Source organism: Crinia signifera, chromosome 5 (genome assembly GCF_055691185.1).
Source record: "Crinia signifera chromosome 5, ASM5569118v1, whole genome shotgun sequence".
Taxonomy (NCBI): Eukaryota; Metazoa; Chordata; class Amphibia; order Anura; family Myobatrachidae; genus Crinia; species Crinia signifera.
In genome coordinates this window covers 43,584,828-43,611,402 of record NC_139221.1, presented here as the reverse complement: position 1 = coordinate 43,611,402, position 26,575 = coordinate 43,584,828, and the positions used below count along the sequence as shown (strand labels likewise).

Below are 26,575 nucleotides of genomic sequence, written 5' to 3'. Positions count from 1 at the left end.
ACATTCCTGGGTTGACCCCTTTCACACCAGCCTAATCCCTGCATTTTCTGGTGTGAGGGGGCAGAGATAGCACGGGCAGCGGTTGGCGGGCAGCTGGGTCTGGGCAGCAGGTGGTGGGCAGCGGTGGCTGGGAGCTTGTAGCGCTATTTGCCGGGAGGTGGGAAGCGCTGCTGAATTTTAAAACATTTTGAAAAGACTGGCCGGAAGCTGATTGGCTGAGAGCATCCAGCCAGTCTTTTCAATATGTTTTCACGTTCAGCAGCGCTTCCTGCCCGGATCCCCGCTGCCTGGACCTCGCTGCCCACCACCCGCTGCCCAGGTCAGTAGCTTTCACACCAGTCAGTAACCTGGTCTGGTCATGGGAGCAAGCAGGGTTGAAATGCCAGCAAATGTTCCAATTTATTTGACCTTTCACACCGACGCTAGTCATGGGTTGTTCCCGGGGCCAACCCAGGAATTTTGGCTCGTGTGAAAGGGGTATAATGGAAATGCAGAAACAGTGTTGATCATAGTCATGGCAATTACTGTACATACAACATAAATTCTCTTCTCCTGATATCTAAACACTCTGCTGAATAGGATCTCTGTGTACTCTGACACAATTAAACCATTTATTTTAAAGTCTAATAAATGATGCATTATCCAAGGCCGGGATTAGGGAAATGGTACCGACTTAAACTCTTTGTACCTATATTAGTGCAGTTATACATTGAACCTGTGGTTCCCGAATGTTTTTGAATCACGGCACCCTAGAGTATCAGATTTTTTTTCATGGCACTCCTAGGCCAAATGATTCATATTACATTAAGTAAATTGTACTTCTTCTGTATGTCACACTTGGGTTCAGTTATGTGATGAGGGACCCGCCATCAGACAGTAGGGGGGCGCACGCACGAGCTGCTCCTGTTCCATCTGAGCCCACCGCCACCTCCCGCCTCTTTCCTGCTGCTCACCCTTCGGTGCCTGTAGCCCCCCGACTGAAGCGGAGCTGCCGCCGAGTGATGGGGACGCATGTGCATGTGAGACGCTCACAGGTCCCCATCAGGTGGAGCGCCTCTCCGCCAGCTCTCGCCAGCGGAGGGGATCTGGCGAGAGCTGGCGCAGAATGAGAGGCGCTTTATCTGTACGTAGGCAGTAATATGCTCAATCATTTTTGCATATTAACATGTGCAGCAGCAAAGCATAACTGCTTTTCACATACCTTTAGCCATACCATACAGTAAAGCACATTAATGAGGGCTAAAATACTACTGTAAAATGCCATATTATTTACTAACATAGGTTAACCCCTAATATAGTGCATTAACCAATAGCAATGTGCAAAGTACAAGGAACCAACAAAATACTTCTATATAACTCTCTCTCTCTCTCTCTCTCTCTCTCTCTCTCTGTCTCTCTCTCTATATATATATATTGTTTTAATCTAAAGTACAACACTATGAAACATGTTTCATTTGTAGCATGTGAAAAAATCTTGCTAAAAATCTGCCTCTATTGTATAAAGAAATCACAGTAAATATTCCTGTATTACATTTTAAATACTGTACAATGTTTTCTAATGCAAAAGTTTCATCACTTACCTTCCATTTAACGCACCATAAAAATAGAATTTAGATTTTAAATTGCGTTTGAAAATTTCAAGCCATGGCGTTGTGGTGTAAACAGCTCTGATACTCAGAACCTGTGAGCAGACCTGGCACTCAGGACATCAGTATCAATTTGCCTAATACGGATTTAGAAATAATCACTGGAGTCAAATTAGGGAAACCAGGCTGCCAGCCGCCATTCATAGATTACTTTGTGTGCCGGTTATTTCTCTACACAAAACGTGTGCTCAACTTACAGTAAGGTGATGTTTATGTTGTTACATACTGAGCTCAGGATGTTACATCTTTGGTGGAACCAGTAGTTAAAATAAATATATAAGCTCTATTGCTACATTATAAACTATTCTGTTGATCTTTTTGGTAGTATTGTTTAACAAAGCACATTTCCAATTCTAAAAGGGTACTGTTGTCCACCTGTGACACAATATTTAGCGATATACAGTATATATCTATACAACACCCAATTTACTGGATCATCTCCCAGACTTGATTAAAGTATGGGGGACTTCTTTTATACTTTAGACTGTTTATACTTTTTTTTATAGTATAATAGTTTTGGGCACCACAGAAAATTGCCAATGCCCAAAATGGTGGATACAGATTTACACAATCAGCATTGGGACCCACATCTATATATCCCAAAGCTAACTGGGATATCAAAAATACCAGAATTGGATTATAAATTATTTGGTAAGAAAAAATCCGGATGATGCAGTTATCTCTAAACCCCCCCCCCCCAATTTTTTTTTAAGCTGACAGCACTTCTAGGAGATGGAATACTTGATGTCACTTCCAGTTGGACCAGTGGAGCGCAAACGTCACTTCCGGCCGGGGAAACCCGAAAGTAAATTGTTAATTAGAAGTCAATTAATAGTGTATTAGGAAGGGTATAAAGCTCTGTACCTTTGAAATGATAACATCCACACCTGAAGAAGGATATTTTATCCGAAACGCGTTGAGGACATTATCATGACAACAGGAGGTAACACTGCTGTATCCACATTGTTCTCCATACGCTAAGCCTGTGTGGTGGTGCCAAGCTTGCTGCTTGGGATGTACCATCAAGCTACAGTATTAGCAAATAGCCCACCGCAACACCAATCAATGTATGGCTGAGGCATATGCAAGTCTACCCAGGTTTATGTCTTTATACATTTTATATGCACTTAATGTCATTTTTTATGGTCATTGTTGAAATAAATCTGTTTAATATATTCATTGTTTGATACCCTTATATATAACCTAGTCTGGTCAGAAAGGGATTCATTTAAAAGATTATATTGTCGCTGTCCTTGGCCCCCACTTTGCTTCTTTCATTTCATTTCCACATTTTTTAGACTGTGTTTAAACAGTGGCCTGTACTCTTTAACGAGGATAGTTGTATTGCACAGTCCCCTAAATCCACACTCCCATTCCTAGAAGACGATGATAGTGTTTCAGCCTCTTGTCTGCCTACATAAGAAGCACTGTGAGGTGGGGGCGCAACAACTGAGGAGATGGGGAGGGAGCAGAGGGTAACAGGGGAATCTGCCTACTGTGTACCTTTCTACCGGCTTGCACAATACCTTACTACAGTGTAAACTAGGAGAATGACGCTGCTATTCTCTTCTATAATCCCAATATGACAGAGAGAAGGTGATGTCATTAAGGGGGTTATTCTAGTTCACTCTTTCTGACAAATTCCTTCTTAGATGGACAAAACCATGTACACTGCAGGTGGGACACATGTTACTTGTGCAGAGAGAATTAGATTTGGGTGGGGTTTTACTTCGAAGTGAGATCTATATTGCAGTGTAAAAATAAAGCAGCCAGTATTTACCCTGCACAGAAACAAAATAACTCACCCAAATCTAATTTTCTCTGCACATTTTACATCTGCCCCCCTGCAGTGCACATGGTTTTGTCCATCTAAGAAGGATTTTGGCAGAAAGAGTGAACTAGAATAAGGCCCTAAATGTCAATATGGCACTAATTCATATGTCCTGCAACAGGCAGATACATTCAGTTTCAGAATACAATTAATGTTCTCTGCAGAAATTACATTTTAAGCAACCAAATTGATCACCGGAAAAAAAATTACCATCATTATTATACAATTTAAAAAGATGTGACTGTTGGAAAGAACCTTCTGACATTTTGGTTAGACATATCTTTTGTCAGATGCTGTTCGTGCGGCTTAATCTGTACACTGAGACATCCACATATGCCTGCCCTTTCTTGCTGCCAGACCTATAATAAGATTTGTAGCCTCTTCCCTTAATCCAGATTAGAGAAGATTTAATAGCACTGTGGCATAATTAAGTACTTGTAGGAACCTCACTGTTACATATGCAGAATTAAGCAGTACATTTATGCTTTTTATTATTGTTTCGTTCTGGCTTCACATTAGGTGACCATATAAAGATATATAATTTTCTTTATTCACAAACAGTGATATAATTCTATGTTACACAATGTATGGCTACAAAACACCCGAATCTTAGCCCGAACAGTCGAAATGAGTGCAAAGGATTTGTCACTAGTAATTGTTCTAGAATAGGGCTATTAGGTCATGGCGACCAACAGAGTGGGAATTATGTGGAGGGACGGATTACTATATCAGGCATTTAAGGCCAAGTCCTGACAGGAACCAGCGTCAGCTACCCAGCAGAGTACTCCAACCTATTATAGCAGTTCCTGTTATCAGATTCCATTGGCCAGACAACGGTGAATAAAGAAAGAAGCTCAGTTACCGTACAATTTCTTTCTGGCTGTTTATAACTTGGAATGTAAGACAATTTAGGAAATACAGGTTGAGTATCCCTTATCCAAAATGCTCGGGACAAGGAGAATTTTGGATAACGGATTATTCCGTATTTCGGAATATTTTAATATTTCAATGATGTATTTTGAAGTATCTTGCATTTATGCTGTATAAACACATAATATACACACAAATATATTTTATTACCACATAAAATACACACAAATATATTTTATTTGTTCAAAAAAACAAGGTTTCAAAACGTGAAACAAAATGTGTGTACTATCTCAGCACTGAATTTGAATGCCAAGCTATCACTGTCTTGCACATATATAGTGCCAGTTACATATCATGTCCCCAGTGATGCTGTTACATATGTCCCCAGTGAGTTTTTAGCAAAAATATTTTTTTTTTTCACTTTCTGGAATGTATGGTTTTCGGAATAATTCGGATAACGGATATTCGGATACGGGATACTCGACCTGTACTACAAAGGTGGTCATGAATTGGATCAACCCTAGATAGTTTAAGAACTAGGGAACCTAATGAAATCTCAAATAATAAGTGTTAGTAAAAAAGATACAACTGATAAGTTGCAGTTGTTTGCCTAAGGATAGGGCAGAAGAGGCAATTCAGAGCTTAGAAAATGCTGACAAAGACTCAAACCAGACTGTTTAGTTAGGCTTCACAATGAGGGTGCTACAGAGAATCCCTAATGTAATCCCAATTTCCCCCAGCCTATGGCTCAGCTGCTAAAAGGAATTGGGAACACTGACCCTCTGCTCTGGAAAAAACATATAACAGGAAGTAACAGGTGTTCTTTATTAGTAGACTGTGATTCACAATACATTTTAGGAAAACCTGGACTGGATCTCACTAGCCTTGCTGCTGCTCTAAATCCTGGACTAGATCTTACACAAGTAGTTTTGGTTGTTGAATTTGCACAAACCTATTACGTATTGGTGAAAGTATATTTAAACATGCTCCCTCTAAAGCTAAGCCACTTCCACCGCTGAAGTCCTCTAATGATGGTAAGTGATATACACGGTTTGGCACAGGTTTTGATGCTATGTATCGCTCTCTACAGGATTAGAATTGCAATATCTGGTACACATGTATTTGCCAAACAAGTACTATAGTTTGTTTGGCTATGGACATTGCCAAAGGCAAGTGACTATCACCACAAGGATTCTTCTGCTATAAATGGCAACTACAATGGAGCCTCCTCCTCAAGGATGCCGAACTCCAGTCTGGGCCCAGGCAGAGAGGGATCTCAAGACTGAAATTCATCAAATATGAACATTTCCCTTAAAGCAATGAAGAAATAGAGTAGTGCAGCACGGGCTGCAAACACCAGAGGTTTTACCAAGCATGCCAGGGTTTTGAAAAGGTGGAAGGGGACGTCTATTTTGTCAGTCCTGGTCCCCACAATTTCTAATGGCAGCCCTGCTCCTCCTTCACTTTCTCTAATGATCATAAAACATGTTCTTACAATTTGATCACAGGAAAAAAAAATCACCAAATGCAAACGAACAATATTCATAATCAGTTGGAAGTGGGTTTGATTTTCTTTAGGCCAGCACAATGACGTTTGCACTTAGCATTTGGCTTAGTTCTACTAACTTTCAATGGTATAATGGCCCTAATTCAGGTTAGCTCAGTAAACACTGAACATCGCTGTTTACCAAGCACCTGAGATGCCACCCACCACCCGGATGAATATTTTCAAACTTCTATTTCTTAAACTATAAATTTGCAAATATCACTAAACCTGGGCTGTTAGTGTGCCTCGAGGACCATGGTTGGGGAAACCCTGGGTTACATCATTCCCATTAAAAGCTTTCTCTTTCCCTAGGAGTTCACCTTTCCTTTTCCAAACACATATGTACACATGTTGGTCCACAAAACTACCCATGTATTGGTGTGTGCTGTTCAGGGCAAACTTTGTGCCCATAGCCATACCTACTGTAGCAACAAAGTGATTATAAGTTACAAAAAAATAAATAGAATTCACCTTTCAAGTAGCTCAGCTCTTATCTATCATTAACTAAATGATCATCAGAAATATTGGGGGAAATTTACCAATATGAAAAACCTAGTTTTTCGTATTGGTATTTTCCCTACGACTGCATACGACTGTTTAAGTCGTATGCAAAGTTGTGTTCCGGAGGATCAGTTACAAAGCAGTCATATACGACTGCTTTGTAACCCTCCGATGGTGTAATGATTCGTATTAGCGGCCGTATATACGGCTGCTAATACGAATTATTTCTAGCAGTCTGCACGGATCAGTCAGATCCGTGCAGGCTGCATGGTGTAAAAAAAATAGAAAAAAAAATAAATAAAAAAAAAAAACGGCGTGGGGTCCCCCCCACAGCCGAAACCAGCACCAGGCTGACGGAGCCTGGAGCCGGTAATTAAAAATCAGGGAACCCGACAAATAGGGTTTCCCCGATTTTTAACAACCAGCCCCAGGCTCCTGCTCTGGGGCTGGTTCCCAAAATACGGGGGACAAAATGACTAGGGGTCCCCCGTATTTTAAGAACCAGCCCCAGGCAAAACCAGCCAGCAGGGTAATGCCACAGCCGGGGGGAGACTTTTTATGCAAGTCCCCCCGGCCAAAGCATTAACCCTACCGACCAGTCAGCCTGGCCAGGGGCCCTGGGGGAGTGGGGACCCCCCCAATGAAGGGGTCCCCCCCCTCCAGGACTTACCTGACCAGGCTGAAGCCTGGTGCTGTCCTCGATGCCCCTGGGCGGTGGGCATCGAGCTGATGGTTTTGTGTAAAAAATAGAATAAAAACCATTGTTTTTTACTGTGGCACTACAAGTGCCAGCAAGCCTCCCCAGCAAGCTGGGACTTGGATAACCACAAGTCCCAGCCTGCTGGGCATTAAAGGGCCCGCTGGGTCTTGTAGTGCCACCGTAAAAAAAATAGTTAAATAAAACACACTGACACCCGTTTTAAATAAAAGTTTAATACACACATTACATACATACTGATACTTACCTTTCTTGATCCCGTAGGTAGCCCTGGTCCTGATGTCCTGTGTCGTCCTCCAGGTCCATGTCGGCTGTCTGCGTCGTCCTCCAGGTCCATGTCGACGGTCCGTGTCGTCCTCCAGGTCCATGGCGGTGTCCGGGTCCGAAGAAATCCATGTTGGAGCTGTGGAAGGAAATCCTACTCACCTGTTCCTGCGCTGAAGAAGTCTTCTCTTGATCCGACGTAGTCCAGGTAATCTTCCTGCTGTCGCCGGTCCCCGCTGTCTCCGCTGTCCGTGCATCGCGCTGAGGAGAGATGCTGAAGTTTCATATTCGGCGCCTCTCCTCAGACTGAATTCTATTGGCCGCCTAGCAGGCCAATCAGGAGCCGACTTTCTCGGACACCGCCATGGACCTGGAGGACGACACGGACCGTCGACATGGACCTGGAGGACGACGCAGACAGCCGACATGGACCTGGAGGACGACACAGGACATCAGGACCAGGGCTACCTACGGGATCAAGAAAGGTAAGTATCAGTATGTATGTAATGTGTGTATTAAACTTTTATTTAAAACGGGTGTCAGTGTGTTTTATTTAACTATTTTTTTTACGGTGGCACTACAAGACCCAGCGGGCCCTTTAATGCCCAGCAGGCTGGGACTTGTGGTTATCCAAGTCCCAGCTTGCTGGGGAGGCTTGCTGGCACTTGTAGTGCCACAGTAAAAAACAATGGTTTTTATTCTATTTTTTACACAAAACCATCAGCTCGATGCCCACCGCCCAGGGGCATCGAGGACAGCACCAGGCTTCAGCCTGGTCAGGTAAGTCCTGGAGGGGGGGGACCCCTTCATTGGGGGGGTCCCCACTCCCCCAGGGCCCCTGGCCAGGCTGACTGGTCGGTAGGGTTAATGCTTTGGCCGGGGGGACTTGCATAAAAAGTCTCCCCCCGGCTGTGGCATTACCCTGCTGGCTGGTTTTGCCTGGGGCTGGTTCTTAAAATACGGGGGACCCCTAGTCATTTTGTCCCCCGTATTTTGGGAACCAGCCCCAGAGCAGGAGCCTGGGGCTGGTTGTTAAAAATCGGGGAAACCCTATTTGTCGGGTTCCCTGATTTTTAATTACCGGCTCCAGGCTCCGTCAGCCTGGTGCTGGTTTCGGCTGTGGGGGGACCCCACACCGTTTTTTTTTTTATTTATTTAATTTTTCTATTTTTTTACACCGAAGCCTGCACGGATCTGACTGATCCGTGCAGGCAAAAACGCAAATACGACATGAAAATGGTGTTCTATTTTCCTGTCGTATTTGCGTGGGTGTTTTACACCACTAAGCAGCCGTATTATCCATACGGCTGCTTAGTAAATCAGAAACCACCATTCTTTTGAATGGTGATTTCTGTCGTATTCTATCGATGGTGTAGACATTCGTATTTGTAACTACAAATACGAATGTTCCATCTTTAGGACTACGAATTGTTGTATTTTTGGGATTGTAAATCCCGAAAATACAAATTCGTAAAAAAAAGGTGTATTTCTCCCTACGAATACACCTTTTTTCTACGAATCCATTTTGGTAAATGTCCCCCGTTATGTCCACCGACTGCCTGTACACTTGCTGCAGGGGCTGACACTCAGCTGGATAAGAGGTAACCTTTACCGGATGAACATTGATTATACATCTGTGTCCATTAATGATATTTTGATCCACCCCTCATAGAAATAACAATTCAAAATTTCTAATCAGTTTTTTATTCAATACTGAATTTATATATTCATTTAGCATTATAAATCATTTTTATTTGATATTTGTGTATTTTTAGATTTATACTGTGTTGCACACGATAGCACCAGCATATACAAAATATATCTGTGTATATATATTTTAATGGTCCTTTTTAAGAACGGAAGAAGAAGAAGAAGAAGAGGAGGAAAAAGAGGAAGAGGAAGAAGAAGAAGAGGAGAAAGAGGAAGAAGAAAAGGAAGGAGGAGGATGAAGGAGGGAGAAGGAGGAGGTCTTTATTTATCATGAAATGCCACACTTGTCTTATACAGAATGGGGTGATATCTCCTATTTGATGGTAATAAGAAAAATCGCTCTCCACTAGGCTGCGAAGGATCACTCAAAATACTACTCACTTTTGAGAGAAGCCACTTTTCATATACATAATTAATGTTTGGTAGAGCAACCGCAATTATTCTGCTGGCCGTCATTACAACACTCGGAAGGGATTTGAGCTCAGCAGCAATGGAAGGTTCCCAACCATTCTAAAACACTGTAAGTGAGAACTCTCTTAATGACGATCGGAATAAAACTTCACTAGTGCTCCGGATAAACATAATTTCCTTTAAAAAAAAAACATGCGCTGGTGGGCTTTCTTTATTACAGTGTTTGTATGCATACTCCATGAGAGATTTTTTTCTGCATATTTATGGCCAAGCGCTTAAAAGACTCAACTACTTCATCCTCTTGACCATTCAAAACTAATGAGCAATATGTGTCTTGGTGGCACTTCCTAAAGTCCACAATCATTTCCCAGGGTTGCCTACCCTCCTGGAATAGCCGGGAGGGTCCCGGAAATTGGGCGACCCTCCCGCATTTCCCTCCATCACTCGCGTACCCCCTCCCGGCGGGGGTGGGGTCCGTGGGTCAAATGACGCGATGTTTGCATTTTACCGACATCGCACTGTGGGAGGCGAGGCTAAAATGACACGGTCGATCCAGGCACGCCCCCAATAGGGCAACCCGTCATTGGCTCCACCCCTGAACCACCCTTTTCCCCTCCAGGCATTGGCCCCACCCCCCTGCTTCAGCGAGCTGGCTGCCCTCAGCATCAAAGTCGTCAACTATGTAATTTCCTTGGTCCTTATCCACGTTCAGGAGCAGGCCACTGTCCCTACTGAACCTGCCTAGATGTACCTGCCACCTACTGTAAATTATAAGGTCACAAAGAAGTTTCTGCTGGTCGAGAAGTCCAGGGTGACCTACAATATACTTATATATTACAGTCATGGTATATTATTCCCATTATATGTACTTTAAGGCACACAGTTCTACTTTGCGAAGATTAACTGGAAGTGTTGTTTTCTGCAACGATAGGATCTATTTATTCAGCCGCAGTGACCTTTAAGTATTTTCTTCTTTTTTACAGAGGCTTAGAAAAAAAAGTTTACTTGATTTATTTACATAACAGACAACATCTTGGTGCATCCACATTTTTGCAGAAGAAACACATTTATGGTTTATATAGTAATGCCTTTTTGCATATCTCTTGCATATGTAGGAAATATTAACTGAGGTACCTGGTTTGTGGGAAGCAGTCATTTTAATCGCTTTATTTTTTTACTACACTGCTGTCCATCAATTCACGGCCTTCGGTGAAGTCTAGCCAAATCAGAGCTTAATACATATTTTATAGTGTTTTGTTTACTGTTTGAGTGATCACTATATACGCCCCGCAACAGCAGTAACTATGTGGAACGGCTTTGTTCTGCCGTAATGAAATAAACAGATAAATAGAATGTACGCTATAGGACTCGCCGTTGCAATGTGTGCTGTGAACAGAACAACAATAAACTTTATAGGATTGTCAAAATTGCATTTAACAGTCAAGGTCAACCTAGAATCATCATTCACGTTGAGTATGACAGGACAATAGAGCCAGTGCTTGTAGGAAATAAGCATGCATTCTGTGTGCACCTCTCAATCTCAGCTGATAAGACATTCTTGGGACTTCAAATAAATCACTTAAAACAGCAGCAGAAACAGCAAATCTCCGCACACAGATATTTACGCTAGAAGCCGCTAGGAAATAGCGGAATGTCTAGAATGCCGACATGATTCTCTCATGGAATTCAAGTTCACAATTTAGCTTGCGACTGCCAGATAAGTGACATAAGGCCCACACTGCCTTTTCTTGGAAACGGAATTTGCCTTTTAAAAAGTGCTCTCTTTAATGTGCTTATAGGTTAATCATAAGTATTAAAAATTATGCATATATCATTTTTGTTTTTACCTTTCGTACAACTAGAACATTAGTCTGCTTATAAACCACTACTTAAAAGCCTGCATAATGACGGCCGCTACGGCAATGTACTTTCACTTTGAGCTGTGACAGTTTTTAGCCTACAAACTCTCTACCTCACCCCAGTCCTTATCTGTTCTTACCTCCAATCTCACTTTCATTCTGAGACTGGAGGTAGGAGAAGTTTGCCCTCGAGTGCCCCCCGGCAGTTACCCGGGAGGCTCATGCGCAATCTGGCACTTAAAGTGTAATTTTTACATGCAATAAATCAAATGCAAAAACTCCTGGGGTGCTGGCAGTGGCAGGGGGCGGGCAGCTGGCATCTCGTAGTTGCGGGCAGTGGGGTCCATCTTAGCAGCGGCACCTGGAAGTTACAGTAGTGGCATTTGCTGGGAGTTGGGGCGGGATGCTGAATTTTTAAATGACTGGCCGAATGTTCATTCATGTGCTGCCTTCCACCTGATTGGCTGGGAGAGAATTCTCTAAGCCAATGAACGTCTGTCCAGTCATTTCATAGATGTTTACCAACCTCTGTAATTTGGTTATGAATCTTTGATTCATCTGCTAGTTTTGGTTTTGGAAAATCACCATCATGTGTTTTTGGATCTTTTGTTTTTTTAATTGCTAAAAACAGCTAAAATAATGTAATTTGGGGTGTGGATCAAAGGGTTTACAGGGAGGACAGGGGGCACCAGATTTCTGCTTACACCGGGTGCCGTAAAAAAAAATTCAGTCCTGGATTCTGATTGGTTGCCAATAGCAACATCCCATGTGAACTAAAACTCCCATCTTAGTAAATTTCCCCCTATACGTTAATAAAAGCATCTTTAGAAGTGTGCTTATAAACCAATACAATAACAAGTGTCAAGTTATCGGTGTCTCAGACAGCAGCACATCCTCATTCCTCTGTGCAGGCTATATGAAAAGATGCCTGGGGGTGAAGCATCTGGTGTACAATAAGGAGCATTGAGCAGAATCTCTGATGTTTAAAGCTGAAGTAATCTATAGTGTGTGATACAGGTTCTCTATTCACTTTAAAGAAGTAAAATGACTGAAGCGTTAGCTTAGAGATGTGCTCAGTTGTTTTAAGGAACAATCCCTATTAGAAGCTTACTGTATATTTAGTTTTACATAGGCATCATTGGTCCATGAAACAAAATTCTGAGTCAAACTACATTTAAAAACTATAAGCCTGATTCAGAGTTGTACACTATGTTGATATTTTCACAGATGAGCGATTATCGGCAGACTCTTCATGTGCTGCGATTGCACTGCACATGTGTGATGATGCCTTTCTGAGTCCGCTTACAGTGATGATGTCATTGCAGAGGGCTGACAGGAAGTGACCGTTTAGAATCATTAACGGGGAGTGCAGCCGCATAACTATAGCACCGCAGCCCCCGCCACCGCGGGGGGCGCTGTGCATGTGGGGGCGCTGGGGGCTGCGGTGCTATAGTTACACCACCCCCCCCCAATCCCCCGCAGACTTACCTATCTCGCTGGTCCCGGCGGCTCCGTTCTTCTGCTGAGGACCACCACAAAATGGCCGCCCCCATATAGCAGACAGTTCTCTGAAACTGTCTGCTGTATGGGGGCGGCCATTTTGTGGTGGTCCTCAGCAGAAGAAGAACAGAGCCGCCGGGACCAGCGCGATAGGTAAGGCTGCAGGGGATTGAAGGGGGGGTTTGCATGGGCGGCGGGGGATTGGGGGTGCTTGGCGGGGCGGCGGGGGGGGGGGCGCCCCCCCTAACGGCGGGGGGGTGCCCAAAACTTAGTTACGCCACTGGGGGAGTGGTGGGAAATATGCAGGCATGTCATGGCCATTTATGAGGTGTATATGGTGAATGATCTGGTAACTGCTAAGTCTAAAGGCCATTACTCACTGCTTATTCTTCTAGATCTCTCTGCTGCTATTGACAATGTTGACCATACTCCTCTCATACAAATACTATAATCGCTAGGAAGCCCCAGTGTCTTCCTATAAAAAAAAAAATATTTAAAAATTTGACAGATTGGACAGATTCATCTTTATGTGCACATACATTTTTTTGCTAATAATAGATCTTTAGTTAAACATTTGTGTATTTAGAGTATTCGGTGCCCATAATTATTTGACTAATGGGTACTTATGTATTATCTGGACTCCCATGTTAAATGCACGCCATTTTTTCATACCCCTACTATCCAACTACGCATGGAGTTGATTTCATATAGTGTGGCGAGCGCAGCGAGCCACCGTGCCCGAAGCGTGGCGAGCGCAGCGAGTCCCGCGAGGGGACGCGGTCTCATAAGAAAAACGGGAGTCCAGATATTACATAAGTACCGACTAATGCTGTAATGTTATGGGAAACAGCACATCCAATAAATGCTGGTAATGCCAACAGATTGCAGACAGTCCAATTTTCACAATAAAATAACATTTAATACACCAAAAACATACATATATGCTTAGGAATGAATTCACAGAAGGTCAAAATAAATAGCATTTGGAATTTATTGCATTTATTGTGTATTGTGTTCAGTGAGAAGAAAATAAATACCACAGCAAATATTCAACCATAAGTTGCGAGCAAGAAACCCCATATTGCAAAAAGCATTGTAAGTATCAATACTTTCAAAACTTCCCACAATATGTGACAGCTGGATAGCCAATGAGATCCCGTTTTGAGATCCGGGTAAATCCGGACCTGCACGTCTCTAATTGTTACTCATGTTATATAGAAATATCTACACCCATATGTTGCACTACTGTAGACACACCCTTTGGACAGAGGGCCTGATTCTAATCAATTCGCTTCCCCGTTTGTTTTCACAGGGGAGCGATGTTTTCCTAATACGCATTTCTGCACATGTGTATATAATGGGTGTGAGCAGGCATGGCGACCTACTAGTTTGCCATCCTGTTTGCACCCACCAGTGTGGCTGGGGGCGTGGGACGGCGGCGATGGGACGCACCGATGGGAATGCCCAGGATTTCATGGGTGTTCCCATGAAAATTCTGGTCGTTCCCATGGAAATTTGGCAGTGATGCGGCTGCCGGGGGGCAGGCAGCTAAAATCACCGGATGTCAGCTGCCCGCCCTCCCATACAGGTCGCACGCAAATTAAGGCACCTGAGAGTGTCTTAGTTTTGCGTGTACGTACCAAATCATTAGATCGCCGGCTGCCAGGGAATTATTTGGTACCTGCACCCAAGACTGCGAATGGATGTTTATGCAAAACATCCAATCACAGCCATGCGAGGAACTCCTCAGGTTATAACCACAGGCATCGCTGCGAAAGGTCCAGAGTGGGATTCTAAGTTGGCAAGTATGAGTTGGGCACATCTTCTGACATCATGGGCGTGAGCCAAATGTAATAGGGTGTGAGGATCAGAAAGTGAGAGATTTTGGGAGAGTTTTCCCATTTTTTTAAGCGGCATAAATTACATGGCAAAATCAACCTGGTTTTTCAGTGTATGTGATTGCTATTTTTTAAAAAAAAAATTGGGGAAACTCTCCCAAAATCTCTCACTTTCTAATTCTCACGCCCTATTACGTTTGGCCTCATATTGGCGTCATTACATTTTTGAGCATAAATTATGTTTGTGCATCCAAATCAGTTTTGGCCATCGCTCCGGGAGATGCTTGGCGAGAACAAGCACGCAGGCTTTGATAGGGGCAGAGGTGGAGAATTTGCTTAACATAGAATCTCATCTCTAGGCCCCCGCCACCTCCACATGGACTGGACTATCGCAAATTTCCCACACAGGCTCTGAGAGAGGGACTGGGTTGACACCTTGAAATGGCCGACATACCCAAGGTCGACATTCACAAGAGTTCATTACAAGCTTATGGTCGACATAAACATAGTCGACATTGAAACGGTTGACGTGAGTTTTTTCTAATGCAGCAAGCCATGCGAAGGGTTGCACACGCTTATGTCGACATATGTTGACATAGACACCAAAATAATGTGAAAAATGGTACTTGTTTAGTTTCACGGCGCCCGATATATCGGATGCGATATCGGCCGATATATCGATGTGATCCAATGCGATTTTTGACCTGTTCATAACCCCACTATCCACTATGTTGTGTGGCGAGCGCAGCGAGCCACCAAGCCCGAAGCGTGGCGAGCGGACGCAGATTACTGCGCTCGCCACACTATATAAAATCAACCCCATGCGTAGTGGATAGTGGGGTTATGAACAGTAAAAAAATCGCATCGATATATATCGGCCGATATCGCATTCGATACATCGGGCGCAGTGAAACTAAACAAGTACCTGAAAAACTCATATTGACCTTATTCATGTTGACCATCAACCATAAGCAGATGAACAGTTTTCCCTGGGAACGCGCATCAATGCTCACCGCTCGTAGCCGGGCCGTACATACTGGGCGGCTTTGAGCTGAAAGCCACTCAAAACACCAGGTTTGAGCGGCTTTCAGTTTAAAATCTCCCAGTGTGTATGGGCCTTAAGTAAATGCATTAGAGTTGATAAGATCTTCCTGGCAGCACTTGAGTACAGAGTGCAGTGTTATGTGAGCTGTATAGTCAGTATACAGGCTACGCTTGGCATACACTGCTCAGCCAAGCTTGTTTGCTTGAGAAGTTTACTAGACAACGTTTCTAAGGACGCATTTATTATCTATGTTTTGTTAATGCCATTGGTGAGTGTATAGCAAATAGAAACAGAAGTAGTGCAAGATTGCCATGGTGCTAGAGATACATAATTCACACCGAGGCTGGGAAGTACCGTGTGTTGTGTAAAGCTTATTGGTATCATTAGTTATGAATAAATTTGTCTGCCATTCAGCAAGGACAAGGCATGTTCCCAGTAGCCTGCAGAAACTTGCACAGCTTTTACTTTAAAAAAATAAATAAATGAGAATATTTGTTCTGATCTAACAATGAATCCAAGTAAAATAAGTCAGGTTACTGTTCCCTTCTACCACCGGCATCAGCATCCCAGATACTAAATACCTGTCTGTACATGTTCCCCACCTGTTTATATCAGGGTTGCCTACCCTCCCGGAATGGCCGGGAGGATCCCAAAAATCGGGTCTTCCTCCCGGCCCCCCTGAAAGGTGGGCAACCCTCCCGGATTCTGGGGGACCCCCACGCCACCCCCTGATTGAAGCATCTCACTCCTGACTTGATTTTAATGCAGCAATCTGCGGGTCTCTCAGAGGAGGGGGCGGAGCTAAAATGTCCACAATCGCATCATTTTAGCCCCGCCCCCTACACTGAGATCCGTGAATTGGGGTATTTTACATCCTGGGGCGGGGCTTAATGATGTCACGCTCAAGCCCCGCCCCCAGAACTGCAGCTGAAAGTCTCCTCTCCGGGCATAAAGTCGGCAACCTGGTTTATATTGTTTATGGTTTATACTGTATACTGTTTACTTGCTACCCACCTGGCTGCTGCACAGCAAACTGAAAACAAATTCTTTGTATACACAAGTATACCTGGCCAATAATACTGCTTTCACATTGTAGAAATGGGTAATGACACGGTATTCTTAAATGGGACTTTAAAACGGGTCAGAGCCTTGAGACCTTTCACATTGCAGGTGAAAACCATTTTAAAAATCATTTAATACCATTCAAACATTCAACCCGTTTAACCCCCAAGGGACACGTTTCAAGCCATTGAAATAGAGCTGTTCAAACTGCCAAAAAAATGGCTTTAAAACGTGTAGGACTCTGCTTTTTAACCGTGTTGAAATACCGGTTAACTTTAACCGGTAAATCAACTCTGGCACTTTCACATTGCAGCCTTAAACGTTTTAAAATGGAAAAAAAACGGCAATATACCGTTTTAAAAGTGCGATGTGAAAGGGGTATAAAGCTAATTCTGATCATTCATATTTATAAACAGGAGTCAGGACCCGACCAATGAGCACATACACAGAGCCTATCTTCTTACCCTGTAGTATAAGCATTACCTTAAAGAGATAAATAGGGGGAAATTTACTAAGGTAAAAATCGTATAAAAAAAATCGTATTCGTACCTAATTTTTTTAGGTGTATTCGTATTTTCAGGATTTACTATCCTGAAAATACGGTGATGTGTGTTCGTATTCATGGTGTAAACATGGCGTATTTGTATTTTTGAATACGAATACGAATGAATATGACATCGATAGAATACGCCTATTTTTAACATGAAAACAATGTACTTTAGTCATTTACTAACAATTCTTCTTTGTAAAAATTTGAATACGAATCGTAAACGCATACGAATCATAAAAAAAATGCACCAAAAAAAATACACCTTGATTTGGAAGTGTATTTCACATCTTAGAATTTTACACATGAGAAAAAAAAATCAGAAAATAACCCCCAGATGATCAAAATCACAAATGTGTGACTTATAAAAGGCCACTAAGCACTCATACACACTTCTCAGCTTCAAACATGGCACAAGGTTTACATTCACAGACCATGTCAGTGTGGGCTATGAGATACCTGGGCTGAGATATAATGGAATGTGAAAAAAAATTTCATTTTCCGAAATCGCACCACATTGCACTTTTTTTAAATTGCTTTTTTTTCCTGCTAATTTGCATATTTAATGAGATGTGAATTTGTGGCAAAAGAGTGCAATATGGTGCGTTTTTAGTCATGAAATTGTGCAAATTTGAGGACATGTGGGATTTTGTGTACAAAAAGGTTATAAAGAAAATGGCAAGGGGTCCCCCCTGCTGAGCATAACCAGCCATAGGTCAATGAGCTGGACCTAGTTATTTATTTTATTTATTACCAGTTATTTATATAGTGCACACATATTCCGCAGCGCTTTACAGAGTATAGTTGAACATTCACATCAGTCCCTGCCCCAGTGGAGCTTACAATCTATATTCCCAATCACATGTACATGCACACACAGACATTCTAGGGTTAATTTTGTTATGAGCCAATTAACCTACCAAGAAAATTACTAACAGATCAGGCGCAAACTCACAATTAATGAAATACTCTATACTATACTCTATACTATATGTAATACAAATTAATAAACAGTGCTTAATTTGGTATATATGTGCAGCTCCCAAAAAGACACTGGTGGTCAAAGAACAAAAAAATAAAACTAATTAAAGAGAGCGCATGTATACCAATAAGTATGATTTTATTAAAAAATTGTCATTAATTAAAAATACATTTGATAATAGTAACCATAAAACAAATCTATTAGGTATTATGTGCCCCTTGGGAATAGTCCCTTTATGTAGACTTTTAATTGGCAAAGTCCAGAGACATATTAATAGCAAAACGTCACCAAATCACCAAGTTCCAAAAATACGGTGGACAAAAAGTGTAGGGGTTCCCCCTATTTTGGGAACCATGCCCGGCCCTGGGGCTGGTTTAAAAAAAATCAGCGGAGCCCTATTTAAATGTTTTTCTGATTTTTTTTTAAACCAGGCCCGGCTCTTTGTGTCTGGGGCTGGTTATGTCCCTGGAGGGGGGACCCCACCCCGTTTTTTTTAATTATTTATTAATTTTTATATTTTTTTTACACTGCAGCCTGCACGGATCTGACTGATCTATGCAGGCTAAAACCAATACGAATTTGTATTTTAAAATATGGATTTGTATTTAAAATACGAATTCGTATCACAAAAAATACGAATCAATACGCCATCGGATAATACGAATCAGTCAAATATGACTGATTAGTAAATTATCCTCCAGAATACGAATGAAAATATGACTACACCAGTCGTATTCATTCATATTCATTCGTAGTAAGAATACCAATACGATTTTTTGTATTCGTATTCTTAGTAAATTTCCCCCATAATGTTTAATAGTAAACAAAAAGCATACAAGCACATTTACAAATGTTGAATTCCTAGAGCCGGATTCAAATAGGATCGATACTTAGCGATATGGGTTATTGATAGGTTCATTCTATTTTTGGGCTTCCATTTCACAAAAATGAGCAGGAGAGGGTTCTTACCAGAACCCTCCCCAGCGATGGTCACCAAACGTAGATGGCCTTCTTACCTGGTGAAGGTGCAGAACGGCCATGATTGAATATAGTCCTTAAATAATTTAAATGTATTAAAATGGTAAAAATGTATTTAGTTTGGGGAGCATTATAAGTAACTAGGGATGCACAGTACATGAGAGGATCCCTGATATTCAGTATCCAGTATATACATTGTAGTTCATGTTACAAGCACGAGTGAACAGGATCAGAATTAAGCAGAATTTACCTGCTTTCCAGTGAGCTGGATCATCGGTCTTCATTCACCCTGAGGAATACTAGATGTGATAGCAGTTAGCCTGTCAGCTGCTCTGTTGTGGGTCATGCAGCTCAATAATGAAAACGTATTTATTTAAAAACTCTCTGTTCTCCATTGAGGCTTTACTGTAGCAACAGTAAATAAACAGCAAATAAAGGCTTGCCACACCTAGGAATCCTTCCCACTAAGGCCATGGATTAACTCACCGTCGCTCTGGGTCTTAATCACAAACAGACAATGTGAATGTTGTATCACTGTCTAGATTGGAGGACAGGTTATTAATATTAATAATATTTATAGTGGACTAGAAGAGAAACAATGCTTCAGTATGTGTTGTGGAGGAAACCTGACTTGTTTTATTATTGTTTCTATGTCAGATCACTTTTGCTTTATTAAGAAAACAATTCAGAAGTTACTGTTACATTCTAACCACAGGCTACTTCATAACTGCCTACTTTTTAGCACTCCTCTCCGGGAGAAGCCAGGAGAGGAGTGAAAAGGGGGCGGGATGAGGCTACGTGTTGGGGGCTGAATGAGGATGATGTCATCGAGCCCCGCCCCATACAGTCAACCGTGTTAATTTGTGGGTCCACGGATTGGGGGAGGGGCTAAAATGCAGCAAAATTACGAGATTCGCGTCATTTTAGCCCTTGCACATAGACCCACAAAATTTGGGATTGTATACAGTAGGGGAAGGGGGGATAGGAGGCTGTGGCGGTGATGCGGTAGACTTGCCCACCTTCCCGGGGGGGGGCCAGAAGGGGGACTGGTCTACTCAGCATCCTAAACAGGGCTGGATTAAAGGCCTCAGTCATAGGTCCGGTGCAAAACTTGTTCCAGGCCAGGCCTGGCTAACCTGTGACTCTCCAGCTGATGTGAAACTACAAGTCCCAGCATGCCTTGCCACAGTGTTGGCATTAGGGAGTGTTAAAACTGTGGCAGCAAGGCATGCTGGGATGTGTTGTTTCACTACAGCTGGAGGGGGGATGCAGTTTAAATCACGGCGGTCGGGATCCCGGCGTTCAAAATCCCGACGCCGGAATCCCGAACGCTGAAATCCCGACTCTTTCTCCCCCCATGGGTGTCCATGACACCCTCGGAGGGAGAATAAATTAGTGTGCCGAGCATAGCGAGGCACCGGGCCCGCTGCGTGGCGAGCATAGCGAGCCCGCAAGGGGGGGCGATCCACGTCCCCCCCTTGTCGGGATTTCGGCGTTCGGGATTCCGGCGTCGGGATTTTGAACACCGGGATCCCGACCGCTGACTTTTCATGCCGAATCCCTGGAGGGCCATGGTTTGGCCAGGCCTCTTCAAGGGCCTATTATGAATAATGGAACTGTGGGCAATGAGGTGTGGCTAGTGGCATGTGGTGGGCATGTACACATGGTGTGCTATCAGCCCCAATGTTTAACTATGTTAAAGTAGAAGGATTGTATCATTTTGTTCAGATAATAGAAATATAATTGTGTTACTTATGAGTCAGGGATAACATTGCAGCCAGCTGTGCAACTTACCATCATGCTTATCCTCATGGTAGCCATTGTTCACCTAGACATTGGTGACCGCATATACCACACCCACCTGACTGTTGGGACACTACTCCTAGCATTTTGTGTCATCTCTTCCGGGCATGGCCAGAGGCGGATTTAAACCTCATGGGGACCCATTCAAGATACCAGTTTGGGTCCTCATCTAACAATCCAATACTATACTATAAAAATACTATATTTTTGCTGCTGATTGCAGCCGGCATCAATAGAGTACCTTGGCGTCTGCACGGTCTACTGATAAATACTCATTGGCATTGCGTACAAATCTGAATCAGGCAGGTGTGGGATAATGTCACTGCATTATTCTCTTTAAGAGCTGGCAAAGATGACAAGGAGGAGCTTAGGAAAAAATGGAAGCTCAATGTAGGCTGAGCTGAATACACAGCAGAAGGAAACGAGCAGGTGTGGGATAATATCACTGTGTCTTTCTTTGTAGGAGCTGGCAAAGACAACAAGGAGTAGCTGAGGAAAAGAATGGATGCTCAATGTAGGCTGAGCTGATGAAGATGTACTAGAGAATGATACTTGCAGGTGTGAGGTTAGGTCACAGTGTCGTATCTGGCAATGCTCCAGAGAACCCCTCCCTCATGCACCTGAGTAATATTACTGAACTAATTGAGCATCTACCACTATCTGTGTGAATGCTCCAGAGAGCAAGATGGATTTGTCCTTGGTCCCTTCCTCCCACCCTTATATTGTATGAACAGGACACTTTAACAAAGCAATATTTTCAGCGACAGGGTCTGCCACATGACTGTGGCTGAAATGATTGGTTTGTTTGGGCCCCCACAAAAAAAGAAGCAATTCATTTATCTGTCCTTGCGCAAACTGGCTCTACAGGGGCAAGATGTCCACCTCATCCTCATCGACACCCCCTTCAGTGTGTACATCCTCATTCTCACAGAGTATTAATACAAACCTGCTGTAATCCACCATCACAGGTCCCTCTGTACTTTCTGGAGGCAATTGCTAGTCTTCCTGGAGGAATTTATAATTAATTTTGATGAACATCATCTGCTCCACAATTTGTGGAAGCAACTTCCTGCACGATCAATGACAAGGTTCCGGGCTGCACTAAAAACTCTTTCAGAATACACACTGGGTGGTGGTGGTGGTGGGTGATAACTTAGGTCATATAAAGCCAGTTTGCGCAGGGGCCTCCAAATTGCCTATTTTACTGCCAGTATAGATACAGATAGTCTGACATGTCTACTTGAATGCTGTCACCGATATATCCACCATTCTTTCAATGGTGACAGCATGATATGCAGTGACAGTAGACATGTCAGTAATTTTAGGCAGATCCTTCAGTCTGGACCAGATGTCCAAACTAGCTCCTAACTGCCCTGCATCACCGCCAAAGGTTCTGCTATAAAAAATACGTTTTTTTCCTTGCAGCCCCAGTTGTGGGAGAAAATTAAGGAGGAGCTGTTGCTGTGTCACGTTCCAGCAGGTCTGTGCACCTCTGCAGACTTGTGTCCACCAGAGCTATAATGTAAGCTAAACCTAGGATCGAGTCCTTAAATCAAACCTAGGATCGAGCATGGTGGGCAAAATGAATCCTGGCAAAGAGAATGAAGGGCTCCATTAACAAGTCCCACATACTTGGCAGAATCGCTTCATTTTAGCTCCTCCTTCACTTTCTCCAGCTGATTCTGCAAAACAAAAATATTTCTTAAGCGCTGGTTGGATGTACCCATTTTAGCCTCTGTTTAAATAGGGATACTCAGTCCCCATAAAAATTACAGAAGCTAGATAATAAACAGTGATAAAAAGCAGGTCAATCAATAGAAATAGACATATATGTCTATTTATATTGATTGACCCACTTTTTTGTGCTGTTTATTATCTTGCTTCTGCAAAAGCCTAATAATTGGCATGACCTGACTCAAGCTGGCAGTGTCTGAACTGACTTCATGTGTGGCAAGTTGGAAGGGTTGGGGAATCATTCTCCACTGTGCTTGAGTCAGGTACATTTCTCCTCCATTGCCAAAGTCATAGTTGGATGTATAGGCATGATTGGCCTTTTAAACAGAAAAACACACAAGAGGAACAAATTAAAAATGAGTGAATCAATTGAATAAAAATTTGTACATTTAATATTTAAAAATTAATACATTTAGGACACTAATTAAATTGACACTTTTTGCATGATATTAAGACACATGTCGCTTTTGTAGAAAATCAGTTAAAAGATGATATATATCAATGGCTAGGTGATCAGATCTCACGTGGGTAGGTGAACCCCAAACGTGGTGAGAGTATGTCCTGCACTGTCCACAATGCGATGGTCCCAATTGGATGGAGTCCTGTAAGTGTGGCAATGGATTGTCCTGTGTGCCCACCAAGGGAGTGGCTGATGTAGTGAGCCTGACTACAACCTCGTGGCACTCTGTATACAAGATGACAGGTATTTAGCCGAAGACTTCCACTGATTGGGGGACCCGTGGTCAGAAGAATGAGCAGGTAAGTGTTCCCACGTTCTCTCTGGATCAGAATAACCAAAAACAGCACCACCAACGCGTTTCCCTGGACTAACGCCAGCTTTGCCACTCTAGCAGCTGCTCACATTTAAGCAAGCAGCTCAGCACAAGCGCTCCCGGGGGACAACATTAGGTGTTGACCCCATCTTACATACTTATGATTGGCCTTTTGCTGCTCCTTATTGTAATGCACAAAATAAATGAACTATTAAAGGGGGTTGTATTTAAATATTAAATACTCAAGTAATTTGCAGTCTTGTGCGATTGACCATCACACAATTACATATGCTGCTCCTTCATCATCTGAAGCATTTAGAGGGTAAAATTCCACCTCCTTACCGCCTCGTGCATCAGTTGATTGCAGGGCAGGTTCAAGAGGGTTTGCAGGCACTCCAGTTTTCGACTCGAACGATATTTTTTGGGACAAGGAAAGTGTTTCCTGCATGCCCCTATCATTTTTCAAAAAAATTCTGCACCACCAAATTAATTGTGTGAGCAAAACATGGGATGTGCTGGAATTTACCCAAATGTAATGTTCGCACAATATTGGTGGCGTTGTCAGATATTACAAATCCCAAGAAGAGTCTAATGGTGTGTACACACGGTGAGATTACTTTGCTATTCGACGTAAGGACTGTACACACGGTGAGATATTGTTTTGCCTAAGCAATTTTGACTAAGCAATTTTGCCTAGATACACAAGAGATTTTGATTAGATGCACTGGAGATTTTGACTAAAGGCCCATACACACTAGAAGATTTTCATTTCAAAAGACTTTGCCAAAATCTATGATAGATATATCTGTCACCAAAGTAGTGCGTACACACTGAGCCATTTTCCCCAAAGAGCAAGAGATTTTCAGGAGGCGAAAGACTTTGCTGAAAATCTTTCATATAAAAGGATATTTACATAATAGGTGGGATTTATATATATATATATATATATATATATATATATATATAAATATATATATTTATTGCTGGCACAGGCCAGTAATGTATACGTTATCGCAGACACTGTCCACCAATGTTTATTAGAATAGGCACGGGTGGTTTGTGACCAATTGATATTGGCCCACTAGACAACAGTGCCATCTAGCGGCACAAGAAACATATGCACTGTAGAAGTCTTTTATATAAAAGTTTTTCAGCATGGTTATGAATAACATTAGCTGCAGCCTGTCATGTTTATTTATAACAAGCAATCACATTTATGTTTCACATTTTGTATTTTGCAGTGTATTGGCTTTTTGTAACTCCCAGCCTGTACTTCAGTCTCATCCGGAGTGGCTATATGTCAGTTCCGGCTGGGTACCGGAAGGAGACACGGACAACGCCGGACTGAGGACGGAGCTGCAGGCGGGACCCCCTGGTTCTGTGAGTATGTTTTTTAGTATTTATAAGCCACTTGTGTATCCTGAAGAAGGGCAGTTGCCCGAAACGTCGTTGATTAAACACAGCACTTTATTTCTAATTTGGAGTCCCGGAGTGACGCTCATTGTCCTGACCTGAGGTGTGAGAGAGAGAGAGAGAGAGAGAGAGAGAGAGAGAGAGAGAGAGAGAGAGAGAGAGAGAGAGAGAGAGAGAGAGAGAGAGAGAGAGACAGAAGGATGCACTCCAGGGACTTAGAAAAATGAAAAAAGTGTATTACACTGTAAAATACAAGGCCAACGTTTCGTGACTACAATGCCCCTTTGTCAAGGCATACAAGTGGACAAAAATTACAAGACAGGGCATCTGTAGACGTCTTCACAGCTCCAGCATCAGTATCCTGATGCTGGAGCTGTGAAGACGTCTACAGATTCCCTGTCTTGAGAAAGGCCACCTAGTGGCCGAAACGTAGACTGACTGTACTATAGAATTGTGATGTACCTTGATTAAATTCTTTCATTATACAATTGTGGTGAGTGCCCTCATTGGATCAATATCCTACACTGCTATATAGATATAGATAGATAGATAGATAGATAGATAGATAGATAGATAGATAGAGAGATAGAGAGATAGATAGAGAGATAGATAGAGAGATAGATAGATATAGAGAGAGATATAGAGAGAGAGAGATAGAGAGATATAGATATAACAACCTGTAGCCCGGCATTTTGCCGAGACGAGACACAACATTGCTATGCTTCACTACCATATCATCGACCACGTACCCCCATTGAAAAGAGGGGGTGATCGTTCTTTGCGGCTACTCCAATTGGAAAGCCGCTGGATATTTACATTGGATACCCTAAGTACACGCGGTTTAAATTAAAACTTAGGTTTATCATGTTTCTTGTAAGTCTTTAATCAGCCTCCTATATGGAGGAAACAAGGCTCTCGGATAATAGTGTAAGTTGTATTGGACAATTGATTTATCTATGAGGAAGAGATCATAAGTATACAGTGTTGATTAAAAATTGTTTGATATTTGAATGTGTTGTTCTGTAATGTGGATATGTTTGTATATATATTAGTCATGATAAGGTTTTAAACGTTTTTTGTATTCACAGCACTTTTGAATATCCCGGTCCTTGTAAGCCATAAGCTGTTTATGGCAGTTGCTGGGCAACGTTAATGCACGGTATCCCTCCGTGCATCCTGCAGCATCTTACAGCGTGTGCCGTCATCAATGGGCGGCAGCTGAGGAGACGGCGGGCGGTATGAACGGACTGGTGAAGAATAAATGTTCTTTACTGTTTGATGTATGTGTTCTTCCTGCACCTTGATAAAAGAGCCGCTGGGCTCAGAAACGTTGGTAACATACAGTGTGTGGACCTTGTTTATTTGAGTGCCGCCATCCCCCAGGAAGTTATATTATATATATATATATATATATATATATATATATATATATATATATATATATATAGTCAACAGAACATGCGGCAGGATGAAGGGGTGACTCGACCCCGAAACGTAGATCTGGCATTAAACACTTGTTTTCACCAAGTCGCAGTCTCCGAGTG

The 26,575-nt window shown here is 42.6% G+C and overlaps 1 protein-coding gene across 1 annotated transcript in view; it reads right to left on the bottom strand.

Annotated features, from left to right (window-relative positions):
• The window catches only part of RP1 (RP1 axonemal microtubule associated), a 221,106-nt gene extending 201,511 nt beyond the window's left edge, over positions 1 to 19,595 (bottom strand). The window contains exons 1-2 of the mRNA XM_083145115.1: positions 19,559 to 19,595; positions 13,237 to 13,331 (exon numbers count right to left, since the gene is read on the bottom strand). The gene's annotated coding sequence lies outside the window, so the exon portion shown is untranslated. The remainder of the gene's footprint in view (positions 1 to 13,236; positions 13,332 to 19,558) is intronic.
• Positions 19,596 to 26,575: the final 6,980 nt, after the last annotated feature.